The sequence below is a fragment of the Bombyx mandarina genome, chromosome 20 (assembly GCF_030267445.1).
Source record: "Bombyx mandarina strain Sakado chromosome 20, ASM3026744v2".
Classification (NCBI taxonomy): domain Eukaryota; kingdom Metazoa; phylum Arthropoda; class Insecta; order Lepidoptera; family Bombycidae; genus Bombyx; species Bombyx mandarina.
This window is the reverse complement of record NC_143226.1, coordinates 8,801,423-8,826,777: the sequence shown is the minus strand read 5'-3', so window position 1 is coordinate 8,826,777 and position 25,355 is coordinate 8,801,423. Positions and strand designations below refer to the sequence as shown.

The 25,355-nt window shown below is 37.5% G+C and overlaps 1 protein-coding gene across 1 annotated transcript in view; it reads right to left on the bottom strand.

Moving 5' to 3' along the window:
- The window catches only part of blo (bloated), a 93,222-nt gene extending 67,867 nt beyond the window's left edge, over positions 1-25,355 (bottom strand). Inside the window, exon 1 of the mRNA XM_089735698.1 lies at positions 25,159-25,355. The gene's annotated coding sequence lies outside the window, so the exon portion shown is untranslated. The remainder of the gene's footprint in view (positions 1-25,158) is intronic.

The following is a 25,355-nucleotide window of genomic DNA, read 5'->3' as shown; positions in this document are numbered from 1 at the left end:
AATGGTATTGTAGGACACGTAACTGCTTTGCGGCAGTAAAAGGTAGGACAGTGGCTCTACTGGCTTACTCTATATCCTACCACCACCAGAAAATTACAGATGTGAGTTTTACTACGCGGTTTTATTTCTTCTTCGAGGAATTTATTCGTAAGCACTTGCAGTCCGCCTTTCCAATGTGGAAACAGAAGACCACAGCTCCAACCTCATTGCCTAAGGTTGGCGGCGCAACTGTCAAAGAAGTCTCTGGTCCTCAGTAACCGCTATACGGCATGGACCGTCAGTTTGTCTGGTTGTCTTCGCCCATAATGTGAGATTTAGCGTCCTGCAAGGCGACAAAGCTAAAGTGGCAATGGGCCGGTCGCGTCGAGCCAGCGACGCCAGGTGGGGAAGGAAAGTCCTCGAATGGAGGCCACGGATGGGTACCAGGACCGCATTCTGTGGAAGGCATTGGTGAAGGCCTACGTTCAGTAGTCGGCAGATAAAGGCTGATAATGATCCAGGCATTCGTTGAAGACATACATATGATGTCCCTTACATTTGTTCCGGAGAGCACGAAGCGGTTTCGTGGTGGCATTTACGTTGTGATGTAAATTAATCCCACTTCAGCTTCGAGAATTGTTAGCCCTACTTATCTGTGTTATAGCTACAATCGTCTGCAGTTTAACTTGTGGTAATTAGGGCGGCGTAATTGATGTTATTATTGGCATTTTGTCGTGTACTACGATAGTTTAAGATCGCTAATGAGGGCCCTTCGCGTGCTTAAATGCGGTTTAAGCACTTTCAACAGATCGTTAAGTTGTCTGTGATGTGTGTTATAATCGCTGCTTTTTTTTTGTACATTCCGGGTGGTCTTGTTATGGACTGAGAATTGTTTTTTTTATTTCAGAGAGGCGTATGTGAAGCCTGTTAGGTGGTCTGTCAGAGACGAAATATTCTAATTGATTTGTGACTGGGACTGGGTAAGATCTCAGTATAGTTACAATGGCTGGCCCACCTTCAAACCGAAACGCATTGCTGCTTCACGGCAGAAATGGGAGGGTGGTGGTACCTACCCGCGCGGACTCACAAGAGGTCCGACCAATAATTACGAAAATTATAATTTTGCGGGTTTCATTTTTATTATACAATGTTATTATTCCTTTACCGTGGAAGTCGATCGTGAACATTTGTTAAGTACGTATTTCATTAGAATTTTTCTACCGCCTGCGGGATTCGAACACCGGTGCATCGCTCGATACGAATGCACCGGACGTTTTATCCTTTAGGCCACGACGACTTCGAAACCCTCGCAAATCTATCGAATATATAGAAATATACATAGCATTTGTTATTCTTTTCTGGTATATTATGGTAGTATGGTAGCATATTCTTTTCTGGTACCAATTTAAAAAACAATGAAGAAGTATTTTCTTTTGGAAAAGATTTCTTCTAACAGATAATAGAAGACGCCGGCTCCCACGGCTGCTTGGCTTCACAACACACAATCAACAATCATCTCACTCATTTCATTACACGCCGTTAGGTATAAATGGCTTCACCGCGCCAATCACTCGTCAACACAGGTATTCCAAGCAGTCATCGTTCTCGTCGAACCCGTCGAATACGACGAAGGGTTCGTCGTGAAAATTACACAGCCCACTGAGTTTCTCGCCGGATCTTCTCAGTGGATCGCGATTCCGATTCGGTGGTAGATTCAGCGAAGCACTGCCCTTGCTAGTTAGTGTTAGCAAATTCGCCAGGCTGAGCCCTGTGAGCTCGCCTACACGTGAATCTAAATCTTCAATGAATCTAATATAACCCCTCGAGATTACTAGAATAGGTAGGCAAAAAAAAACCTTAACAAATGCTCACACTAAGTACATCGAGTACAAATCCAAAAATACAAGAAAATGCTTAAAACAAGTCCTTATCGGTAAGCACACATCTTAACGTGTTTACTGCTTATGTTACACATTAAATTCTATTAATAAAACACCACGTCCGAAGGGTTCTGTAGCACTACGAGCAGCCAAACAGATTCCCTTCAATGTCAAACATCGTTTCATCACGAAAATTATTTATTTTTGTGAAGTCCGTGGTATCTAAGCTTTCCTTTTTTTTTCAAATATTAACTTTTGGTTTTTTTTACTTATACATCCTGTTGTGTTCATATTTATATATTGTAATGGTTTCCGAAAACTAAGAAAATCCTAGACACAAAAGTTAGCAATCGTGAGCAAGTGTGGACCTAAGATATTTGTCAGGCCACGCAAATAGCGAATAACATAAATATTGTACCAACTGTACTAATATCCTGTAAGAATGTTTACCAATAAACTTATCGTATACCAGTGGTAACGAATGACAAATTATATAAAATCACAACAACTAAAGTATTATGTTTTGGCGTAAACGTTAATAATTTAATTAACAAAAAATTATAGTCAGTTTTTGTCAATGTCTGTGAAATAGTCAGGCTTGCACCTTTATTTTACTGGTAATGAACCCTAAAACTTGCTGAGTTTAATTCAAAGTCAGTGCATGTGAACTTCCAGTGCGGCGGCAGGAAGTCAAAAATTTTTAAAACAAGGTCACAAGTACAATTTATTTATTTATTTATAACTTTATATACTAGACAGTATAACGGCGGACTTAATGCCATAGGCATTCTCTAACCGTCTACCTTAGGGGAGTGCAGAGATGAACCGTGGTAGGTGTAGTGTGAAGGTGATATTACTTAAACATATGTGTATATATAACATATATAATATTTATAGATACAAATACTGGTACTTAAATAAATACATATACATAAATATATACATATTTATTTGACTTTTAAATCTGACTTTAAATTTATCTGACTTTTAAAGTAGATCCTATTTATTTGAATGCTATGTCAATTTTCTTGCGTGAAAGACGATATGTGTAAGAGGGGAGTGAGCGAAGAAATGGTATATGATAGAGGAGTATGGAAGGGAAAACATGTTGCGCCAACCCCAGGTGACTGGAAGAAGAATAGGAGAATGATGACGATGTTATGTCCACTTTCTATCAATGAAGACGAATAGAAAACCAATTTAGGCATTTGTGAAATCGGAGCCTTGCATCCGTAAATAATTAGCGCGACGTCAACTTTACAATTTCTCCAAATCAGGTCTTTACTTTTGTACCAGTGTTATTTAGAAAATTTCGCAAACACATTTTATTATGAAGGACTGTCAAAATAAATCTCTGTTTTTGTTTCAGTTTGGAGTTTACAGTCTTTAATTAACTAAACTAATTTATCGGCCGGCCATTTGCAATTTAAACATGTAATGTAATGTACCCACACGGCATTTGATATTTACTGGTAAATCTACCTTCATATAAAAGGTTTGTAAGTTAATTGATGTAATAATAATTAATGTATTTATTTTTTCCCCTTTTATTTTACATAAATAAGTGTAACAAATAGCCGGTACGGTTCTGCAATGGACTCGTTTTCAAGATTATTTCCTAGCGCTATGACATGTCCTTCAAACGAGATTTGGAAATAGTTGTTGGCGGCACGCACCGCTGGCATTGCTGAAATCCATGAGCAGCTTCGATCAGGACTGTAGACTCATTTATATGCTATGATTTTCTAATCCAAGAACTACTATTCCGAATTAGACGCCCAATTTAACGTCTCATATGTATCTAGCGATAAAGCTGACAAACAACTCAATTCAAGCCGAATTAGAAGTGTCTTCGCCTGCTAATGTACACGTCGGTGATAGTAAGAACCACAACAAAACCCTCGGCCGTCAGAAGGGCGTAGAACATTGAAATAGTTGTAAATAAAGTTGCAAGTTGTAAACAGTTGGCGGGGCTGGTAAGAGGCGAGCGCGGTCGACCTTGCCTCCGCCTCGGTCCGGCTCCGCGTTGCCGTTCACATCGCCGCCGCCGGTTTTTGTGTTTAAATAATATAAAACTAGATCAGTTCCTTGTTAAGGATTTGTATAGCGTTAGTTTCAAAATAATGTTAATAAAAAACAAAGCACCATACGCTGCGTTGCCGATATGAATCATGACTTATTGTGAAACTGGGGCAACTCACAAGTCCTTATTTATGTTTTTTTTTTTTTTGGTGAACCAACTCACATCTAATGTATAGTGGTTACCGGCTATGGTATCCTGGTGGCTATGTGAATGCCATCACTCACCTTGCCACATAAAGTCGAATGTATTCTAAAACTGCACCATCCTTCAAATCGGAGAGCAGCAGAAATAGGCGAGGTACAGATAGAACTGGGCCAAGCTCACAAATTTATCCTATCTTTAGTTGATTGATTTAAATATTTTACATATAAATAACCAAACTGCTGAATTAAATAAACGTCTACCATTTTTCCATTTAAATCACTAAATCAACTTTCTATTTTATTTAAATATAAGATTAATTTGTTATGTAAGAATTCATAACTTTAAAATTATAATTGTTTTCCAATTTTTTTTTATAAAATCCACCTTTTATTACCGACATTGATTAAATACATTTACTACTTTTAACCGACTTCAAAAAAGGAGGGATTCTCAATTCGACTGTATGTTTTTTTAATGTTTGTTACCTCATAACTTTTGACTGGATGAATCGATTTTGATGATTCTTTTTTTATTAGAAAGCTGACGCTTCCCGAGTGGTCCCATTTCAATTTAGTCCAGTTTTGATAATGGTATCCATGAGAAAACCATATAAGTCTTAAAGGGGATGGCCCATTTTAGGCCCAAAGCGGACAATAGATTATAGAAAAAATACTTAGTGCATTAATTTTGTCATAAATAAATATGCATTTACTTTTTTGCAAATAAGCGCCACTACAGTTTACAATAAGTAGCTTAAAAAAAGTAACTCTATTGAAAAAGCAAGGACTTTTATTTTTGCGGGAAAAATATTGCCAGCTTCAAAACCTTTTACGTATGAAGTAAATATTTTGAGTATATAAATAAAACATATAAATAAATCATTTTAAGTATTATCATTAATCAATCGATTTTAATGGATTTTATGCACATAAAATAACATCGAAGACATACCCATTGGACTTTAACTTGTAACTATACTTGAGACCTTAGAACTTATATCTCAAGGTGGGTGGCGCATTTACGTTGTAGATGTATGTGGGCTCGAGTAACCACTTAGCAACACCAGGGCGGCTGTGAGCTCGTCCACCCATCTAAGCAATAAAAAAAACTTTACTAGTATTGTTATTTAAATATGTACAACAAAAACAAAAACATAAAAAATAATGTGTACTCGTAAAAAAAAGATTAAGATATAAATCAATTATCGGTTATTTAAAAAAATAATCGATATATGAATTTCATGTAATTATTTTTCTTTATACTGTCAACACTGAATTTAATCTGACTGACTTGGACTTTTTGGCGGGAACGCGTGGAGTGAAGTTGTGTGATTTGTTTTATTTTGTCTATTTAGTGTTTCTTCGGGTTTAAATGTGTAATAATGGTGGTTTATTAACCGTTTAATATCTGTGAAAGTGCACAAATGTGGGAAAATGAAACAAAGCCGCTGGACGTAACTTCTCGGGATCCTCCAAAAAGTCCACTGAAAAATCTTAGTAAATGACCACCATTTTACTGAGATTAGATTTCATCTCATATCATCTCATTTAATTTCATCCCAGTTGATTAATGTCTCAAATTAATCATTTTCATTTCATTTCACTCCATAATATCAGTTTTCATAAAATTAAGAATATAGATTAAAATAAGACATGACTTAAAGGTCTCAGTTACCAGGTCATAAAATCTCTTAAAAAAAAAAAAACTGACTGACTGACACTTCGCTTGCTGCTTGTGGTGTTGTGCTTGCGTACAAAATGGATGTGTTTTGATTTTTCTTCGATTTATTTTACTTTTATCAATAACGTTTCATACTACGACTAAAAAACATTGTGTGAATTGTGGTTTTACCCTGACCGAGATTTAAAACCGTGTATATGCTCTCCTTTGCTATTTTTAGATGATACTAATTGTGTATGAAGATGAAGAAAATATAGATATTTAAAGAATTAAGTGTGTTTTTATATCCTATTGGATAAAAATACATCAGGAACATCTTAAACATTAAGAAAAGAAAAGTTCTTGAAGTATCTCACAATCCGACACTTATTTATATAGAAAATTAACCTCAAAACGAGTTTTTATTTTTATTATATTTTTTATAATAGTGGCGTCAACTTCAATATATTTTTTAGATATCCAATACATTTAAGAATTTGAATCAGTACATTTTTATAGTAATATTTGATGTCCATCTTGGGCCTAGCACACTATGGAGAGTGGGCAATCCCCTTTGCATTAAGTACGTGCGCGACAAATAGATGAATAACTCAATAACTCAATATCACGCCAACCGATTTCAATGATTATTGTTTTTAGCGTATATGAACTTGTTTTGGAATATCTTTTTTTTTCTATTTGAAGTCGGTTTTTGTTAAAGCATGTTCATTTACAATTTTTTTTTTTTTTCATTTGATGTGTGGACGAGCTCACAGCCCACCTGGTGTTAAGTGGTTACTGGAGCCCATAGACATCTACAACGTAGACGCGCCACCCACCTTGAGATACAAGCTCTAAAGACTCAGTATAGTTACAACAGCTGCCCCACCCTCCAAACTGCATAGACATTGATAGCAAAGTTAGGTAGTTAGAATTAAGAACCGGCTGTAAGTTTTCTTCTGCGCAATACCGTCGAAACTAAGACGAGAAGTAAATGTTTAATCACCATTAATTTATAAAGCTTAAACATCAAACACCCGGTTGCGTATATTTGCAATGACGAGTAGGCGATAAGTTATTACTTGTGAAACTATGTAGGCGAAAATCTTACTTAACTAAACAACAAATTACTTGAAAAAGTACATAATATATTACAGAGTTCCCGAAATCAGTGGATTGGTTGTGCTCCTGGTATTTCTGATGGCCGAGTTCAATGTTACTGTTTAATCTGTGAAGTGTTGCGTTCACATTTGACACGGACTTTTTGGCGGGAACGCGAGGAGTGAAGTTGTGTGATTTGTTTTATTTTGTCTATTTAGTGTTTCTTCGGGTTTAATGTGTAATAATGATGGTTTATTAAATGTTTAATATCTGTGAAAGTGCACAAATGTGGGAAAATGAAACAAAGCCGCTGGACGTAACTTCTCGGGATCCTCCAAAAAGTCCACTGATAAAATCTTAGTAAATGACCACCATTTTACTGAGATTATATTTCATCCCATATCATCTCAATTAATTTCATTTAATTTCATCCCAGTTGATTAGTGTCTCAAATTAATCATCTTCATTTCATTTCACTCCATAATATCATTTTTCATAAAAATATGAATAATATAAATTAAAATAAGACATGACTAAAAGGTCTCAGTTACCAAGTCATAAAATCTCTTAAAAAAAAACATTTGACACATTCACATCGTAGTGACTATTATATTAATCTGTGATTCACATTCCAATCCCGGTCGGAATGTTTTTTATTAAAAACTAACCATCCGCTCTGACTTCGCTTCGGGAACATTTCATTTCATTATTAATTAGCTGAGTCCCGCGATGTTACCTGCGGTTATTGTCGTACCGCGGGTGACGCCGCGGGACGAAGCTAGTCTAAAAAAAGAGCTTAAGTTACTCCTTATATCATCAGCTACCTATCACTGAAAGTCCCGTCAAAATCGGTCCAGATGTTCCAGAGCCGGAACAACAGACAGAAAGAAAGACAGACAGACAAAAATTGTAAAAAATGTTATTTTGGTGTATGTACCATATTTATATTCATATGCATGTAGTAAAAAGCGGTTATTTCAATATTACAAACAGACACTCCAATTTTATTATATGTATAATAAATAAATAAATATTTACTAACAAGCACGCCACGTTAACTGGTCCCGTGATAAGTTCGTAAAGAACTTGTGTTACAGGTACCAGATAACGGAAGTAAATGTAAGATTTTTATTATACACATACATATATTTAAGAGACATCCATAACCCTGGAAAAGACATTTATATTTATCATACAAATACCTTCCCTTGGCGGGATTCGAACCCGCGACCCCCTTGTGTAGTGACCATGTCACTTACCACTACACCAGACGGCCGTTAAATGTATGTATGTTCTGTATTCGGATTTTGGGTTTAAGTAAGCTACTAGTGTTCTAGTGTTCAAAATGGAAAAATAATCTTGAAAACCGTTTGGTGCCATCGAATGTTTTTTTTTAAATATATCATTATGTGTCGAACAGCGTTGAAATATATGTACTGTAACATTTTATTGCTAGTTGTAAGTGTAATATTTTCTTTTGAATTACCAAATGGCTGCTAAAAGTCACGTCTTGCATGTTAAAGTAACCAATAATATTAGCTTTATTTTACAGCACGTTGCTTCAAATAACATTACAATCAATACAACCGTAATCATTTAGTTATAGATTTAAAAAATATGTAACCTTTTTGGGAGAGGTTTTTTATTTAAAATGGGAACAAAGGGTTAGAAGAGGAAACATATTTTGTATTGTTCGCTCACTGCGACAAGGACAGCTGGCTCATGTGTAAACATTTCCGTGGTCATCGTCGCTCACGGACGTCAACGATAGAAACCTACACCAGTAATGTCTCAAAGTGGATGTTCAAGTGGATAGTGAGCTCATCTGCTGATCTAACGTGAAAACAAACCTGAATGTTACTTTCTGATTTGGCACAGTGTGAGCTTTCAGAGAAGAGCATTCACAGTACAATTAAACACATTTAAATATTATTTAACAACAAATAGGACGCTGATATAATACTAACCTTGACACTAGCAAACATGACAACAGGTCAATAGACAAACACGACACTTCGTGACAACTAATTAATAATTACGACACAAAGTAACAAGGTCATGGCGCTACACTCTGCACCGCTCTCAGGGGCCACAGGACCCATTGCCACGACCGTATTCTACTCAAAGGGCATGCGTAGACTTTTCAAAACGATTCTGATGCTATATCTGAAATCAATTTCTGGTGGTAGGACCTCTTGTGAGTCTGGACGGGTAGGTACCACCGCCTTGCCTATTTCTGCCATGAAGCAGTAATGCGTTTCGGTTTGAAGGGTGGGGCAGCCGTTGTAACTATACTGAGACCTTAGAACTTATATCTCAAGGTGGGTGGCGCATTTACGTTATAGATGTCTATGGGTTCCAGTAACCACTTAACATCAGGTGGTCTGTGACACACGTCTACACATCTAAGCAATAAAAAAAAAAAAACAAGCATCCTCAAACAAGTATCCTACAGTACTGCAACTTGCTTATATAACTTCAGAATCAATGTGAGAATTCATCTGCACTGCTTTATTAACGCATGCTCTTGCCAGACAATTTTGTTTTTTTCTAAATTCGTCTGTAAAAAAAATACTTTGAATTCTATTGAAATTTATATCGTGAATGTCATAATATAGAAACAAGTTGTGTTTTATGGACGAAACTAGTTTTTTTAAACTAATAAAACTATTTAATGTTGTCAGTATTCGAGTAAACATTTAGTCTGAGTTTTAGTGACTTATTATCCGGGTTCAGAACTATTCCCTTTGTCTCTCTCTCTAAGGAATTAGTAGCAGGTATCGAAATTAGTAGTTTTTTTTTCTTCCTTAGATGGGTGGATGAGCTCACAGCCCACCTGGTGTTAAGTGGTTACTGGAGCCCATAGACATCTACGACGTAAATGCGCCACCCACCTTGAGATATCATTTCTAAGTTCTCAGTATAGTTACAACGGCTGCCCCACCTTTTAAACCGAAACGCATTACTGCTTCACGGCAGAAATAGGCAGGGTGGTGGTACCTACCCGCGCGGATTCACAAGAGGACCTACTACCAGTAATTACGCAAATTATAATTTTGCGGGTTTGATTTTATTTTGTAGTGGGACGCTCTATAAGGCTGTCTCTTGCAGAAAATGTATGACGCGTGTATGACGAAGCTCACAGCTTATCTGGTTGTATCTGAAATGACGAGCAGTTCTGGTGTGAGCAGAGGTGTCCTAATGAAACCGTTAAAAGTGAATTTCACCCCACCCCTTCCCGTGGGTATCAGAGTACCGTGTGCATTCAGCCGTTTGGGTTTGGAGGTTGGGGTCGTGGACAATACAATTGAGAGTTCAACCTCACGCCTCAAAGTGGGTCGTTCTCTCCATAAAAATAAATTAAATAACAATACACAACTACATTCCATATTGTCACAAGCTGATCATGTGGGCGAGGCAAGGTGAGGTGTGACGTCACCACACAACCTGCGCACACTACGTGCAAAACAAGTTTGCAACTGATTTTAATGAACGTTGATTAACAAACGAGCTCGAGCTCACTGCATACGTGACTATAAGTGGTCGTCATCGTAAATTGGAGACATGGGTGCTCTAGTTCCTACCTAATTCAGCCATCCAGCCTATTTCTGCCACAAGCACCAAGGCTGTCATTTTGATTGAAGGCTCTCGTTGTAACAGTGCACTTGAGGAGCTACGTCATCGCGCTAGACAGCGGCTTGGCTCTCCCTGGCATTGCTGACGTCCATGGGCGACGGTGACCACTCACCATCAGGTGGGCCGTGCGTTCGTCTGCCTACACGGCAATAAAAAATTTTTTTTTGTCCCTGAGGGCACTGGTAATGACCCTCATTATCAGATTGAATTTATTTACTTAAATTGCTTACAAAATGGTGATTCCCCCATGAACTCGAATTCGAACCCCAGAGCAGAGTATTCAATATGGTACGACTATGGCGACTACGCCAATGTAGCGATCAAGTCTCAGTTACCGAAGGATGTAACTGGACCGCATCACGTTGTCTCGCAGATCCGCGCAAGGTCGTCAGCGGTGGCAAGCAACGCACGTGCCTCGCATCGTATCCATTACATGATCCTATAATCACCTACGACAGTAACGCGAATAACTTCAAGATCAACTACTACAGCGCGCTTGGTAACCTCTTATCGTCCCACAGAGTGAAGAGGCTTGAACACGAATACAGCGGGTAGCCTAATGTCGATTTCACATGAATTGCTGATTGCATAGATGAGTCACGCAAGTTCTAGTGCCCTCCTTGGAAGGGTCCATAGCACCAGGAGGCGCTCGATGGAACTGCCTTGCCAAGAAACAAATCAAACCATGACAAGATCCTAAAATTCTAACTTCTAATATTCGAATGTTCTTTGATTAAGTTTCGTAGGTACTCGCCTCTCGGTGTCATCAAGTTCATGAATAATGGAGCCAAGCTTTTTCTAGATTACTAAGATTTTTCAGATATCAACTTTACAGAGCGTTAATAGGCACTTAGGTAGTTGATAAGCGTAGAGGAACTATTCCCGTCTAGCACTCTAAATTTAAATAAGGTCATTGTACAATGTGCGAAGTGTCGAAAATTATAAAATACGTAACACAATGTCCAGGTCTAAACGCGGAAGGCAGAGGATGATTAATGATGAATGAAACTTGGAGGGCAAACTGCGATAAAACCGTGGCTGTGGGTCCAGCGTGAGGAGAGTTGAGTTGCCGGTTTGTATTATTAGCACAGGGCCACACCACGTCACGCCCTTTGTCTTATAGGGCTCCGTTTTTAACGGAGAACGGCAAACGAACTGACGATTTTGTTAGCTAACAGAATAATTTATAAACTTCAGTCATCATTTAACATGAACTAGGCCACACGTCTGCTAATAAACTTTATTATATGCTTCTTTTGTCCACACATTGGTATTGCATATATTTCATTCAACACCCGTTAATGTATGCATACGCATGGTATTTGTCATCGTAGCTAGTCTAGCCGCGATGGGAACAATGGGGCGTGATGAATATAAAGTCGATGTGTCTTCAGACGGGATTTTAATACGCGCGTTTGTTTTTAACTCACGGTAGCACTTAGAGTGCTAAAGGAAAAGGAACCATTCGTGTAGCGTTAGCTATCATTAAAGAAACGAAATCTCGATCATGAGATTTACGAGATACTTACATATTCAAGCTTTTTATTTTTTATTGCTCTTGTAGGCAGACGAGCATACGGCCCACCTGATGGTGAGTGGTTAGCGTCACCCATGGACTTCAGCAATGCCAGGGGCGGAGCCAAGCCGCTGCCTACCGCTTAATACTCTCCCCAAGTCTCGTTTGAAAAAGGATATGTCATAGCGCTCAGGAAACACCTTGGAGGAGAGCTCATTCCATAGCCGGATGGTGCGTGGCAAAAAAGACCTCTGGAAACGCACTGTGGATGAACGTAGTGGCTCCAGGTAGTATGGATGAACTCTACTCCGGTGGCGGGCGGTGCGATGGTAAAAACGAGATGCTGGTTTCATCTCGAACAATCGGTCAGAGCACATATTCAAGTAATTTCATTCATTCAATTGTTCGGATTGATAACGTCGCGTCCCAACTGACGCTCGCTCGAGCAAAACCGGCTCGCTGGAGGAACTCACCTTCACAGTCATTCACTACAACTTACATAACATGAATGGAGCACCAGCTATGATACCACTAATTGTAGCAAAAGTATTTGAGGCCTATAAAATCAAAGGCAGCTAAATCCAAGTCTGTCAAATATTCAGGTAAACTACAAAAATCGGCCCTAAGCACGTCATTACGGATCCTCCCGATCCATCGAAGTACTACTACTCTTGCTAGGGCCAGTGTTAGCTACACTCCCAGTTTGAGAAGCTGAAATAACTTTGTTCGGATAGCTACGATATTCTTTATTTTAAAGCAGAGTTATAAAGAATGAGAATATTACTAATAATCTGAAATTTAAACGATAAAACTAGGTTTATTAGTACTTAGTACAGAGTAAAAATAAAATTTTTGAACTGAATTTGTTAGAGATTTAGCTGCATTTGTTATAACATGAAAACACTAAAGCGTGTCCAACTAACTAAACAATATAGCGCCATTGTTAATCCATTTTACGACATTTAGGCGTTTAGTTGCCTTTGATTTTATAGGCCTCATTTGTCCTTACGTAGTTCACGGGCCACTGCTGTACGATGTAACGCGAAGGCAGTTGACAAACGCAACGTGCTCACTCGATACCCTTTATTGCGTACCTATGTCACAAAATCTATACTGTTTACATTGTAGATGTAATGTAATGGAGAAATATTGTTAATCGAAATTATCGAAGGTTATCGATATCGAGAACAGTTTCCATAATTTCCATTATAAGGTTTTAGATAAAAAAAAACCCGGAAATGCTCATAAATATAAATAATGAAATTTATAATAAAGGATGGGACAACATTTATCTGTCAGCCAGTTAAGAAGTAAAACGCAAGACTGCTTTCTCTGGTTCCATCGTATACTAGCTTCTTTAAACAACTTCACGTGTCAAGCAATTAAATGCTTTTGTCGTTGACATATGTCATTCGTGACTCGTGTCATTACCATAGATACGAACAAAAGATTCCATTTGCTTATTTTGTTTTACCTATATAGTCTTTTGACAGATTGTTTTTGTTAATTTTTTGTTTGTTTGAAAGACGACAAATTGTTTGTTACATGGTATTTTTTATGAAACGATGTATTTTATTTTAATGTTTAGAAGAGACATCTTTATTTTTGATTCGATAGTGAATAGTAAGTACTCTTACGACGAATCTAAAGAACTCTACACTCGGTGAATTTACTAGTAGCCATCGAAGAGTTCCGTTGCACAGGTTCATCATTAGAACATCTCGTGGTAACATGTTATTGTATTGTCTTGAATATTACCCAAAAATATGCCTATATAGTTTCGTGATAATCCAACTATTAGGGAAAAATGGGCGATAATTATAAAAATACCACTTATTCACGAATAGATACATACATACATACATGCATACATACAAGCCAAGAACGATGGAGTATCAACACCAATCAGGGCTTAGTAAGCCCCATCATAAGTGTTCATTTACGGAATTGCATGCCTCACTTTATTACACAATCTTGTTCCTCCGTCGTGTGGCCGTTCACGGAATTATGGTTTGTGCTGTGTGTTTCATTGTTATTAGAAGTTATTAGAGTTGATCACATCATCTCTGTTATACGGACGCACCCTTGGCCTTCGATAACGGAGTTCAACCCTACGACCTGGAACATTAATCCAACTCCCACGTTCATATTCTAAAATGTCCTTCTTGATGCGAGTATTGAAAAGATTGTCCAGCGGTAGTTAGTATATTGCGCCCAACACGTAATCACGTGGGTAGGAGCAGCCCAGGATTACGGACTCTTGTCTAGAAAACCATTAAAAACCGAATTAACGCCCACAATTTAATTTCGCGTTTATATTTCGTATATAATTTCTGATATTTGAACTACATAGTTATTAACCTTAACCGCGTTTGCGACTCGGGATATCCTGTAAAGAATATACAAAACATATCAAGTAGACGTGTGCTTCTATTTTATTTTCTGAGGGCAGGGTAGCTTGTCACAACGGTCGCTCTCCGACGGGAGCGAATGCAATAGACTGGTAAGTATGATACAATATGGACAGTGCTGTGGCATTTGCATAAGCCAAGGTGACCTCAAACAGGCGAGAGCGAGTGCAGTGACGTCACGAGGCGCCTTTGTGCGCAGTTTACAAGACATTACGCTGCAAATTGGTATTTACGTCTTCTCTGAGTAATTTGAATTCGATTACAACACAAATCGGACGAGATACTTTCTTATTAGCTAAAAAGCAATCGAGCTCATAGTTCAGCTGGGGTTGGAGTAAACTAGCCTCAATCCAAATCCCGCGGTCGATCTTGAGACATAAGTTTGAAACCACTACTTTGGTTCAACGTACAACTATTCAACCCTTCTGACTGATGATGGCCCAAATTTTTCCAACTCTGTCAATAAACTAAAGATAACTGGTGGCGTGTTGGTCTAATGTTATTATGACTTACCTTTTTTTTCCCCTACCTATGCTGATAGCCTTGAGAGGCTATTTCAGCTTCTCTTTAACGTGTAGGTGAGCGCACGGGGCTCAGACCGGGAGTGTTGCTAACACCGGCCCTAGCAAGAGCAGTGCTTCGCAGAATCTACCACCGGATCGGAAACGTGATCCACTGAGAAGATCCGGCGAGAAACTCAGTGGGCTGTGTCTATGGGTTAATTCACTCGTCGAGCCCTTCGTCGCAAGCGACGGGTTCGACAAGGACAGTGACTGGTGCTTGTGGTACCTAAAAGCACCGTTAATGGATCGGGAGGATCCGTAATAACGTGTTTAGGGCGACGTCGACTGATGACTTACCAATTTAAAGAAAAGTACAATAGTACCTTAATTTTAGTAGTAGTAAGAGTAAAACTATTAATAATTATGATTAGTGATGAAAGCCGTTATTTAAGGTTCTATACAACATTTACTTTTATTGTAAAATATTACGATTTACGATCAAAGGGGCCGTTAGCTTGTCTCAATCAGCGACAAGAAAAGAAAGCGATCCTTGTGCAATGATAACGTGTGAACATTCAATGTAATGTGTACATCACGTTTAGATCATAAACCAGTATATCGAACAAGGTCGACACTATGCAGAATGCTCTTGTAAAAGTAGGTACTCACACATGAGTATGCGATCCTGGTAACTCTACGAAATCAATTATTGTCGTTTGGAAGATAGCTTTTAAGATTTTTATCAGTGTTATTATAAGATTTAAATGAATTGTTTACTATATAATTCATAAAATATAATTTAGTGTCACAATGTGGCACTGAAAAAAAAAAGTGCGTACAAAGTACACATGTCAGAAGTGAAACTTTTTTGGCGAACTAATTTATGAGTCTTGCTTATATTTATACAAATCTAAAACTTTTCCGATTTCCGAGACTTAGAGGAAGGGAAAAAGGAAGATATTTTCCCGCCAAAAGTCTGTCAAATGTCAATCTCAAACCTCACTCTTGACACACACATTATGTTTAGATTTCTAAATTGACTAATATTTTGCCAATTGAATTGACTAATTTAATTTCATGCTATTTTATTAATGTTCCAAATTATTTTCATTTCATTTCAATACCTATTAACATTTTTCACAAAAAAATTATAAAATATTAGGCTGTATGGTATGATACATTTGCCTTTCCAGTTGGAAAAATACAACAATTACTACTACTGACTGACATTTGACAAGTACTTAATTTCAATAGTAGTTTGACGTCACTTCCGTTTAATTTTACCCTCATGCGCCTAAAGAAGTTTCACTTCAAAAAGTGTATTTCACAGGAACTCCATTTGCTGTAGATGGAACATATAAAAAATAAAAAAACATATTTATAACCGTTAAAATTAAACACTCTAAATATTCAAGCATATATACATAGTCTATACATAATAGAACTTGTTATTCTTTTTTGAAATCAGTTAATAATCTCAATACATTCTAAACCGAATAACAACTTTCCACTTCACGATTTATTACAAAATAATTTAAATTAAAACATTATTTTCGCTTACTTATGTCATATTAGAAATCAACTATTAATACCTATTAACATATCAGTTAGTGTTGTACCCAATGATTTTTTATACAACAGATATGTTGTTCGGTGATATGCGGTGGGTGCGGTGGGTCGGTGCGGTGTGAGTTTGTTAGTTAAAGATAATGTTACTTAAAAATGTTTATTGTTAAAATATAGAGAAAATAAATTAAATGTTAATGTTATGAATGCACCCGGGTGACGCGGTTGTTGATCGTGCACTGACGATTTGTGGAAATGAAGTTAACGCGTCACGCGAATTATGCTGACAAAGGTATGTTATCTTCATAGTAACTGACTCTTCAAATCTGATATATCTACATACCTACCGATAAAGTGCACACACATGTTGACAAGTAGCATTAATGAAAAGTACAAAAGATGGGATAAGCGCGTGAGTAAAAAAGATAGCTATAATTGGAACGATTGCACTTGTTATATTAATATTGCATTTGTTTAGACGCGACTAAAGACGAAACGTCCCAATTGGCCTGTTTTCGAGTCTTCACTTGACGTGCGCTTGAAACATATCTGCTTCTTTTTACATATAAAATATCATTGGTTGTACCGATATTCCGTTAAATTATTAAAAATATCAAATATTCATGAATTATGAAAAATTATGTCATAAGAATATTAATCAGTAAACAAATCTTAGCTTGTAAACAAATTATAATTACGCTATTTAAATAAAATATATCGGTCTTCTGTTTGTGTTCTCAAATTGACTGTGCTTTGTATACTTACTTAATGAGCTTCTTGAGTACGTAGTCGCAATATAAATGAACTGTCTAATAAACGTTTTTAGCCTCACAATGTATCACAAACACACACACACACACAATGTGGAACAATTTGGGACAAGATTTGCTGCCGACAGAGACCAACAGGAGACAGTCAGATGAGGCCTATTTAAGAAGGCACTACGAACTAACGGAAACTCTATACCATAATTAGAGCAAATACTCCCGATACGAAGCCGCCGTGGTCTACAGGATTTAAAGGAAGATGTCTTTTGTACTCGTATCCAGCGGTACGACCCAAAGGACGACACGAAAGTCGAAGAATAAAAAACAAACCCGCAAAAAATATAATTAACGTAATTACTATTCAATCGAAACATAGAGTTCAAAAATTTAACAGAGTGGCGGCAATCACACTATTATATCTATGAACTTTGACGACCACTTAACACTAGGAGGGCCGTGAGCTCATTCAGCTACCAGCCGTCTAAGATATATTAAATATAAATAAATATATGAATGTCCTTCAATGTTTTGTAATGTTCATAATAAATGACCATTATTATGTGTTTATCATTAATAGAGCACACGATCTGAAAGCCCTATTAGCAAGAATTGTTCTCAACCTGTTCGTTAAGCCAATAGGCACGTCAAAGGTACAGTAACCCTAAAAGTCAGGGCTGTCTTCGGAAGTGAAGGGAAATAACAAATATCATTGAAATATATGTACCTACAAATCTTATCAGAACCATTTTACTATAATAGCGATATACTTAGGTGTAATCACATTTGTTTGATTTTATGTAATCATTATGCTGTACATAGTCTATGATACAGAATGCGATTTATGACGTCACCGTCAGAAAAGTGCTCAAGTGTAAGAGAGATAGCGAGATGTTGAGCACCCGCTCTTATTTATGCGAATATTTTCGGTATTCTCAAAACGCCTACCTAATTTCGATATTTTTTTAAATGTATTTTCATATTTGCTTTTACTGATAACGTAATAAGTAAATTTACAAAATATGTACTAGTAATTAGAAAGCATCCGTTTGCTAAAAATTTATGGGAACCTAGTATCTCTATCTAAAGCTTTTCTCACCTCCCTAACACATGCTTTTAATTTTTACTTTTAAACGTGGAGCTTGCAGTGCACTCGGTACTGCAATTCTCCAAGAAGGAGCCTCTTTAAGTTTCTCCGAAAGAAAGGCAGCTCAGCGCTCGAGAAATAGAGTAAGGAAGTTAAATCTAGATAACAGTAGCGATTATGTAGTATTCAATACATTGAGCAGACTTCACATGTTGGTCAGCTCTGTGCGTGAACTACTATTAGAATCTACAGCATAAATTAGATCATTTATATCATACATTAGAACTTACATCAAGAACTGGAGTTGATTTTGCAGAAAATTGACTAATCTTTTCTTGTCATATTTCCACACTGTTGTTATAATATACTTGCGACCCGCCCTCGCTTCGCTTCGGAAACTGTAATTTATTATTGATTTCTCCACTATTTAATAGATGTTATTATACATATAAACCTTCCTCTTCAATCACTCTATCTATTAAAAAAACCGCATCAAAATCCGTTGCGTAGTTTTAAAGATTTAAGCATACATAGGGAGGGACAGATATAGGGACAGAAGCGACTTTGTTTTATACTATGTAGTGATTATTACTACGCAGTTAGCTAGTCACAATAAGATTTTTAAATGCGTGAAGTTAACTATGACATTTTGTAAGGCCATAAAACGATTCACTGATTTATGTAATAAGCAGACAGGTGAACTGGTTCACTTGTTTATAGGTGGTACCTGCAATTTCAGATTAGCAGATTATTTGTATTCTCAAGCCTGTCTTTAGCACAAACAAGTCGCGTGTCGGTGAGACAAGATCACCTGCTTAATTCGAAGGTCGTTTGTCGAAACTATCTATATCTGTCGCAACATAGACTTGTGTGGTCAGCTCTGGTCATAATCATCGCATGTTTGAAGGCGTGCAAATGAATATTAGTTGCATGACTCCGAACATAAAGATCATATTTGCTCTAACATTATTTTGTATGTAAGACATTGTGTTATTCACTTTATGTTACATTACCGAGTTCGGTTTTGAGAAATGCGGTCGAATTATAGACGTTTAGACTATTTGGTATATCTTTGAAGATACTAAGACGAAAGGTCGACTTTGTTGATTGGATGAAACAGGCGAGGCATGAAACTGATCTGTTAAACCGACCTCAATGTGAGTATGACATGGTCACTGCCGTTGTTAACTCTTGTCCAGTCTCAACTGAACACAACGAGCGCCTCAAGCTTCCGCATCTGAGCTCAACAATGCAAATAGATTTGTCACTCAATTCACAGACCATGTCTCGACATAATCACAAAAAGCGATGCCACTACCATGATACATTTCAATGGCTATTTTAAGTAATCTGAGAGTAAAAAATCCACCAACACTCGCTCGACTGTTAATTAGTACAATACAAGTTTTTATCGGAGTACAGTCGAAGTCACAATGTAAGAGATTCGTTTCTTTTGACCTCTAAGAAGAGTAAGAAGTGATTATTATAAAACTATTATGAACAAATAGTTTGTGCTTAAATGAGACGTATTTTAATAAATTATGCGTACTTAAAATAATATATATTAATGTTTTTATTTTAATAATAAGTGTTTTTAATTTTTTTGTAATGCGCAATTAATAGATGTTGACTATTTGCGAGTCTTTTGCACTTTCAAAGTTAAGAGTACCCGTGGGCTTATGCAGGTACAACTTCGTTTTCTGAGGCTACAAATGTGCGACTAACCAAATAAAATATAATTAGATAGCGCTAAATAGAAGACAGTGCTAAATAGAAGCCCTAATACTTTTTAATTTTTAAGCTATTGCACTTTTATCGCGGGCTTTGAGCGCGGCGACCGAATTAAGAAATTCCGTAACGAAAATAAAACCTAACACCCCACTCCGCCTACCATGTAGCTCGCGTTCAACACATTCACACATTGCGCTTGTGTAGTATTTGTGAATAAGTGCGCGGCGTGACATCGCACTGCATGCGCATCATGAAAAGTCTGCCCATCTCTCTCTCGCGCGGTCTAGTTTATGACTGTGAAGGGGACAGTTACCGTCATGATAATCGCCTTATCGTTGCCACCGCTGACTACTCCCCGAATCCTGATCATGCAGGAGCCAGTCACCGTCGACGCCCTAGACACGTCCTTACGCATCCATCAGATCTAATAACCTTTGCATTACACGCCTTCAGCTCTAACACTAGTAGCAGGTTTAGGGACCCCGGTAGCCGTACTCGTCGAACTCGACAAAGAGGTCGACGTGCAACCTAACCCATGTATCAGCTCGCTGAGTTTCTCACCGGATCTTCTCAGCGGGTCGCGATTCCGATCCGGTAGATTCATTCGCGAAGCAATTGCTCTTGAGTTGTTAGGTCTCCTTCGGAGGCGCTCGAGCAGTTGTTAGCAAATCCCACCCCTCCTGGCTGAGCCTTTGCTCGCCCACCTGTCCTGGTGACACTGGAAAGGTCTCCGGGCCTCCAGTGATCTTTCAATCATAAAAAAGGGACAGTTAATGTTTTGCTTTTGTTAATGTTTATAATATAGGGCGGTCTTATTTTATTATTGTTTTAATATTACATTATTATTGTCTAATTACAATTGCCTAAGTTGATAAAAAATGCTATGCAATAGCTTTACCGCGGCAGTCCCGGATTGCCACACGTGTTTTTTATTGCTTAAGTGGGTGGATGAGCTCACGGCCCTCCTCATGTTACGTGGTTACCGGAGCCCATAGACATCTACAACGTAAATACCACCACCTGCCTTGAGATACGAGTTCTTATGTCTCAGTTTTTACAGTACAACGTCTGCCCCGCCCTTCAAACCGAAACACAGCTGTACCTTAAGAATTATTCGTTCTCACTGTATTAAATAAAATGTTACGTTTTGAATTTTATTATTTATAAATATAATCAACTCTTGAGTATCGTTACCCGATAAAATATTCAGTTGATTTTTTAGGGTTCTTAAATAAATACAGGCGTTGCAGTTAAATCGCTACACGGTCATAAGACGATCGCTTCCACGTCCCGCTGTCATTACCGACGGGGCCGGGCGACGGAGCGAGGCGCGGGCGTAACGTGGGCTGGAAGCTGTGGAAGCCACGACGGCTCCTAGTGACGTCATCGCCCAATCATCAGAAATAACACTTACCGTGCTTTATTTAATGCTAACCTTATCGCTATTATTCATTCCTCTCTTATTATCTTTTAAGAGGCTGTGTGTGTGAAAATTCAAAATAAATATTGCATTTTTGTTGTTCTTATTGTTCTGTGATTTGTCCGTGATCACAAAGTAGGTAATGTATGTAGTGGTTTTTTTTTGCCATTGTAGGCAGACGAGCATCCGTATGCTCGGCCCACCTGATGGTAAGTGGTCACCGTCGCTCATGGACGTCAGCAATGCCAGGGGCAGAGCCAAGCCGCTGCCTACCATAAAGTACTCTTCGCAAGCCTCGTTTGAAGAAGGACTTGTCATAGCGCTCGGAAAACATCGTGGAGGGGAGTTCATTCATGTTTGGAGTTGAAATGTTATTCAATGTATGCTAGCTACCCATAGACACAGCCTACTGAATTTCTCGTCAGATCATCTCAATGGGTCGCGATTCCGATCTGATGGTAGATTCCACGAAACACTGCTTTTGCTAGGGCTAGTGTTAGCAAATTCTCTGTGATCATCTACCAGCGAATAAGTAGCAAAAAAAATGTTAAAATATTAACATTCTTAGGATGATAAAGAAAAGACTGAAGAAAATGTTTTAGTGTCAGTACCAGATCTGTGTTCAAAGTAAATAAGCTCAGGATAAGTCAGGATCGCAATCTTTTTGGTAGGAAAAAGGAGAATATAAGTAATGCGTGAGAGAGATAGTCTATTATGTAAGGTTGTCACTTTGCTAATTTACTGAATTTTAATGGAAATTCTAGACTTTTAGAACACTGAACAGCACTTGTTTAACGGGCTGTGTTGTCGATGGCTACATTTCATTATATAACTTCAGTGTCTTAAAAATACTTGATATTTTTCATAATAACAGAAGACTTGTGTGACGACTAATACCTATACCTAAAGAATTTTGAACGGTAATTTAAAAAGAGTGTTCGTACTGAATTACCGCGGCTTTTCCTCATCCAAGTATTTGACAATAATCATTTTAGGAATGTAGAGAAGTACGGGCGTTTTAGAAAAAGATATATTTATCATTCTATGCAATATTCCTTTATTTGGTAAAAACATAATTAACCAGTTAGTAGTTACACGGCTGCTATCTGTATGGCAGATTCTCCAATTAATAATATTGAGTTGAAGGTACACTGACGTGTGTCTCACAGTTGACGGTCTGTAGTCGTAAGATTTTCTCTCCGACTCACATACCAGCAAGGACAAAATATTGAGTATTTTAATAACTTATTGCGATCGTCACCCGGCATTTACTGGTGGTAAATTTATCGTACCTAAGTGCTCATTTCAACCGCATTTTACTTGTGGTAGAACCTCTTGTGAGTCCGCGCTGATAGGAACCACCACCCCCTATTTCTGCCGTGAAGCAGTAATGCGTTTCGGTTTGAAGGGTGGGGCAGCCGTTGTAACTATACTGAGACCGTAGAACTTATATCTCAAGGTGGGTGGCGCATTTACGTCGTAGATGTCTATGGGCTCCAGTAACCACTTAACACCAGGTGGACTGTGAGCTCGTCCACCCATCTAAGCAATAAAAAAAAGCATAGGATTGAATCTTTCCGGTTTGAAGGGTAGGACCACTGTTATGCAGTAGAATTGAGAATTCGACTTTGTTTCTGGGTGTAAGGCTGCATTTACTCTGTGATATCTATAGGCCGCGAGGACCGCTTAACACTATGTGGATCGTGAGCACGTTCACCCATTTGAGGAATAACATATCGTTTATTTATTTCAGTATTAATAGTATCTATCTTAAGGATGATTGTTACAATATAAAAATATCAAATCACATCAAATTACCAAGAAAACATAAACTTAGATTAATGGTTCCAAGAAAAATAAAATATTATGAGCTAATAAAATGCTACATCGCGAAGTATACTTTAAATTTTAATAAATCACAAATCAAATTACGAGCAGAAGAATTCGCAGTGAATTAACAGTTTTATTTAAAACCTGTTTTGTATTAAAAGTACCAGGGTAACATGATGTGTAAGACGTACTTACATTATATCATAATAACTATATACTTTATTCTTTTCATAACCATATGAAAATTCTTTGGAGTGTATTTCTATCGTTACTTCATGAATACTACAAATGTTACATCACGTTGTACATTGATTAGATACTAATTTATTTGGTAAAGGTCGAGGTTTGAGTTATTACAAAAAATGAAGTGGGTACAGCGGTATGTAACGAGAGATTACATTTAATTATTTTTCGCTTAGAGCATTCATAATACAAAAATACAAATTAATCTTTTTAAAAATCTAAAGTCCGGTATACTTTATCAACCTCCAGAAAAAGGGTGAGGTTGTATAATGACTCTACGAGTAGGTATTCGGAATTTGAAAGCGCGTTCCAAGATGGAGATAATAATATTGATCTTTTAAATGGATAAAGGAATGTTATGCTTTAAGGGTATCTAATAACTGTTACTACATGAATAGACTAGGTTTTAAGCATTTTCAAGACGAGCTATAGCTTCAGAGCCACATACACATGTGGATAGAAAAAAATATTCAAGAAATGATATAAGTCTAACTCAACTGCAATAACAGATGATTTGAAACAGAAACAACACCTCAAATTAAGGTTGTTATTATTATAAAAGTAATTGATATTAACATTAAATCAAAAAGTACCAGGGTTTCATAAAAGTAAAGACGTGTCGATATATACGACTAATGTTAATTGTAGCTATATTTTAAAATACATTCGTTATTTTATCTATGTACGTGAAGCAATAAATATAAAACCGTGTCATTTGGAACGTTATTACTTTTGTTAAATATTAATGGTTTAATTTTCTCTCCCAAGCATCCAAGAAAGCACAGAGTAGTACAAAACAAATCACGCGGTTTGGCGGGCCCACGTAATGTTCCCGATTGTGATCAGGACTTTAGCTCTGAATCCGTTTGTGCCGATAAGATTTCGCCATTGTCAGACGTACTCTAGAGAAATGGATTAGAAATTTTATTTGTAACCGCCATTCAAATGTCCGCTCCGTCCGTACACGGGTCCAGTTCGAGCCGTAATGTTTTTAAGTCTACTAATTTAACTTAACTTTCGGATCCCTAGTTTTAGATCCAAGAGGCCCAGTGTGTTGTGCCACATTTCGATCCTGGAGTGGGCATTTTCTTAATAATTATTTATTTATCGTGTCCACGCTAAGAACTTCCTTGTTGAATAAACAATGTCGTGTTATTAAATGAGACCCGCAGAATTTATAGAGTAGATAATATGTGGTGACAGGTGTTTCTGTGACCCTGATACAATGATGTATCGTCCTACCTGTTTCTGCAGCCTAACAAAGGTGCGTTTTATTATTATACGCCCGGGTCAACTGACGGTAAGTAGTCAGTGTCGCTCATGGACATCACTCATGCCAGTGGTAAAGTCAAACTGCGGTCTATCGCCAGACACTGCTCAAACTGCATTTGAAGATATTTCTTTCACAGGGCTCATGAGGCAACGTATAGTTTGGTGTTCCCTTAAAACTTCACAAGATTTCCAGTTATGGTAATCATATTTTTATTTCGTTCGAAAAGTTGTTTTTAGTTACAATTATCATAAAATATACCTAAATAATAACGAAGAAAAAAGTCGCAATAAAAATATAATAGCAAATAAAACCTTTAAAAAAACACAACTCACCGAAGGACATCCGTACTATTATAAACGTAAACTACACAAAATACACATAAAAATTATACACAAATACACATAATACACAGCACATAACGTTTGTAGCACTGCACAGGTGGATACTGCACAGGTCTGTGCGCGAGAGCGATAGGTAGCAACCTCGCGGCGGCTCGAGGGCGACTGGCGCCGAGTGAGAGCCGCATGAG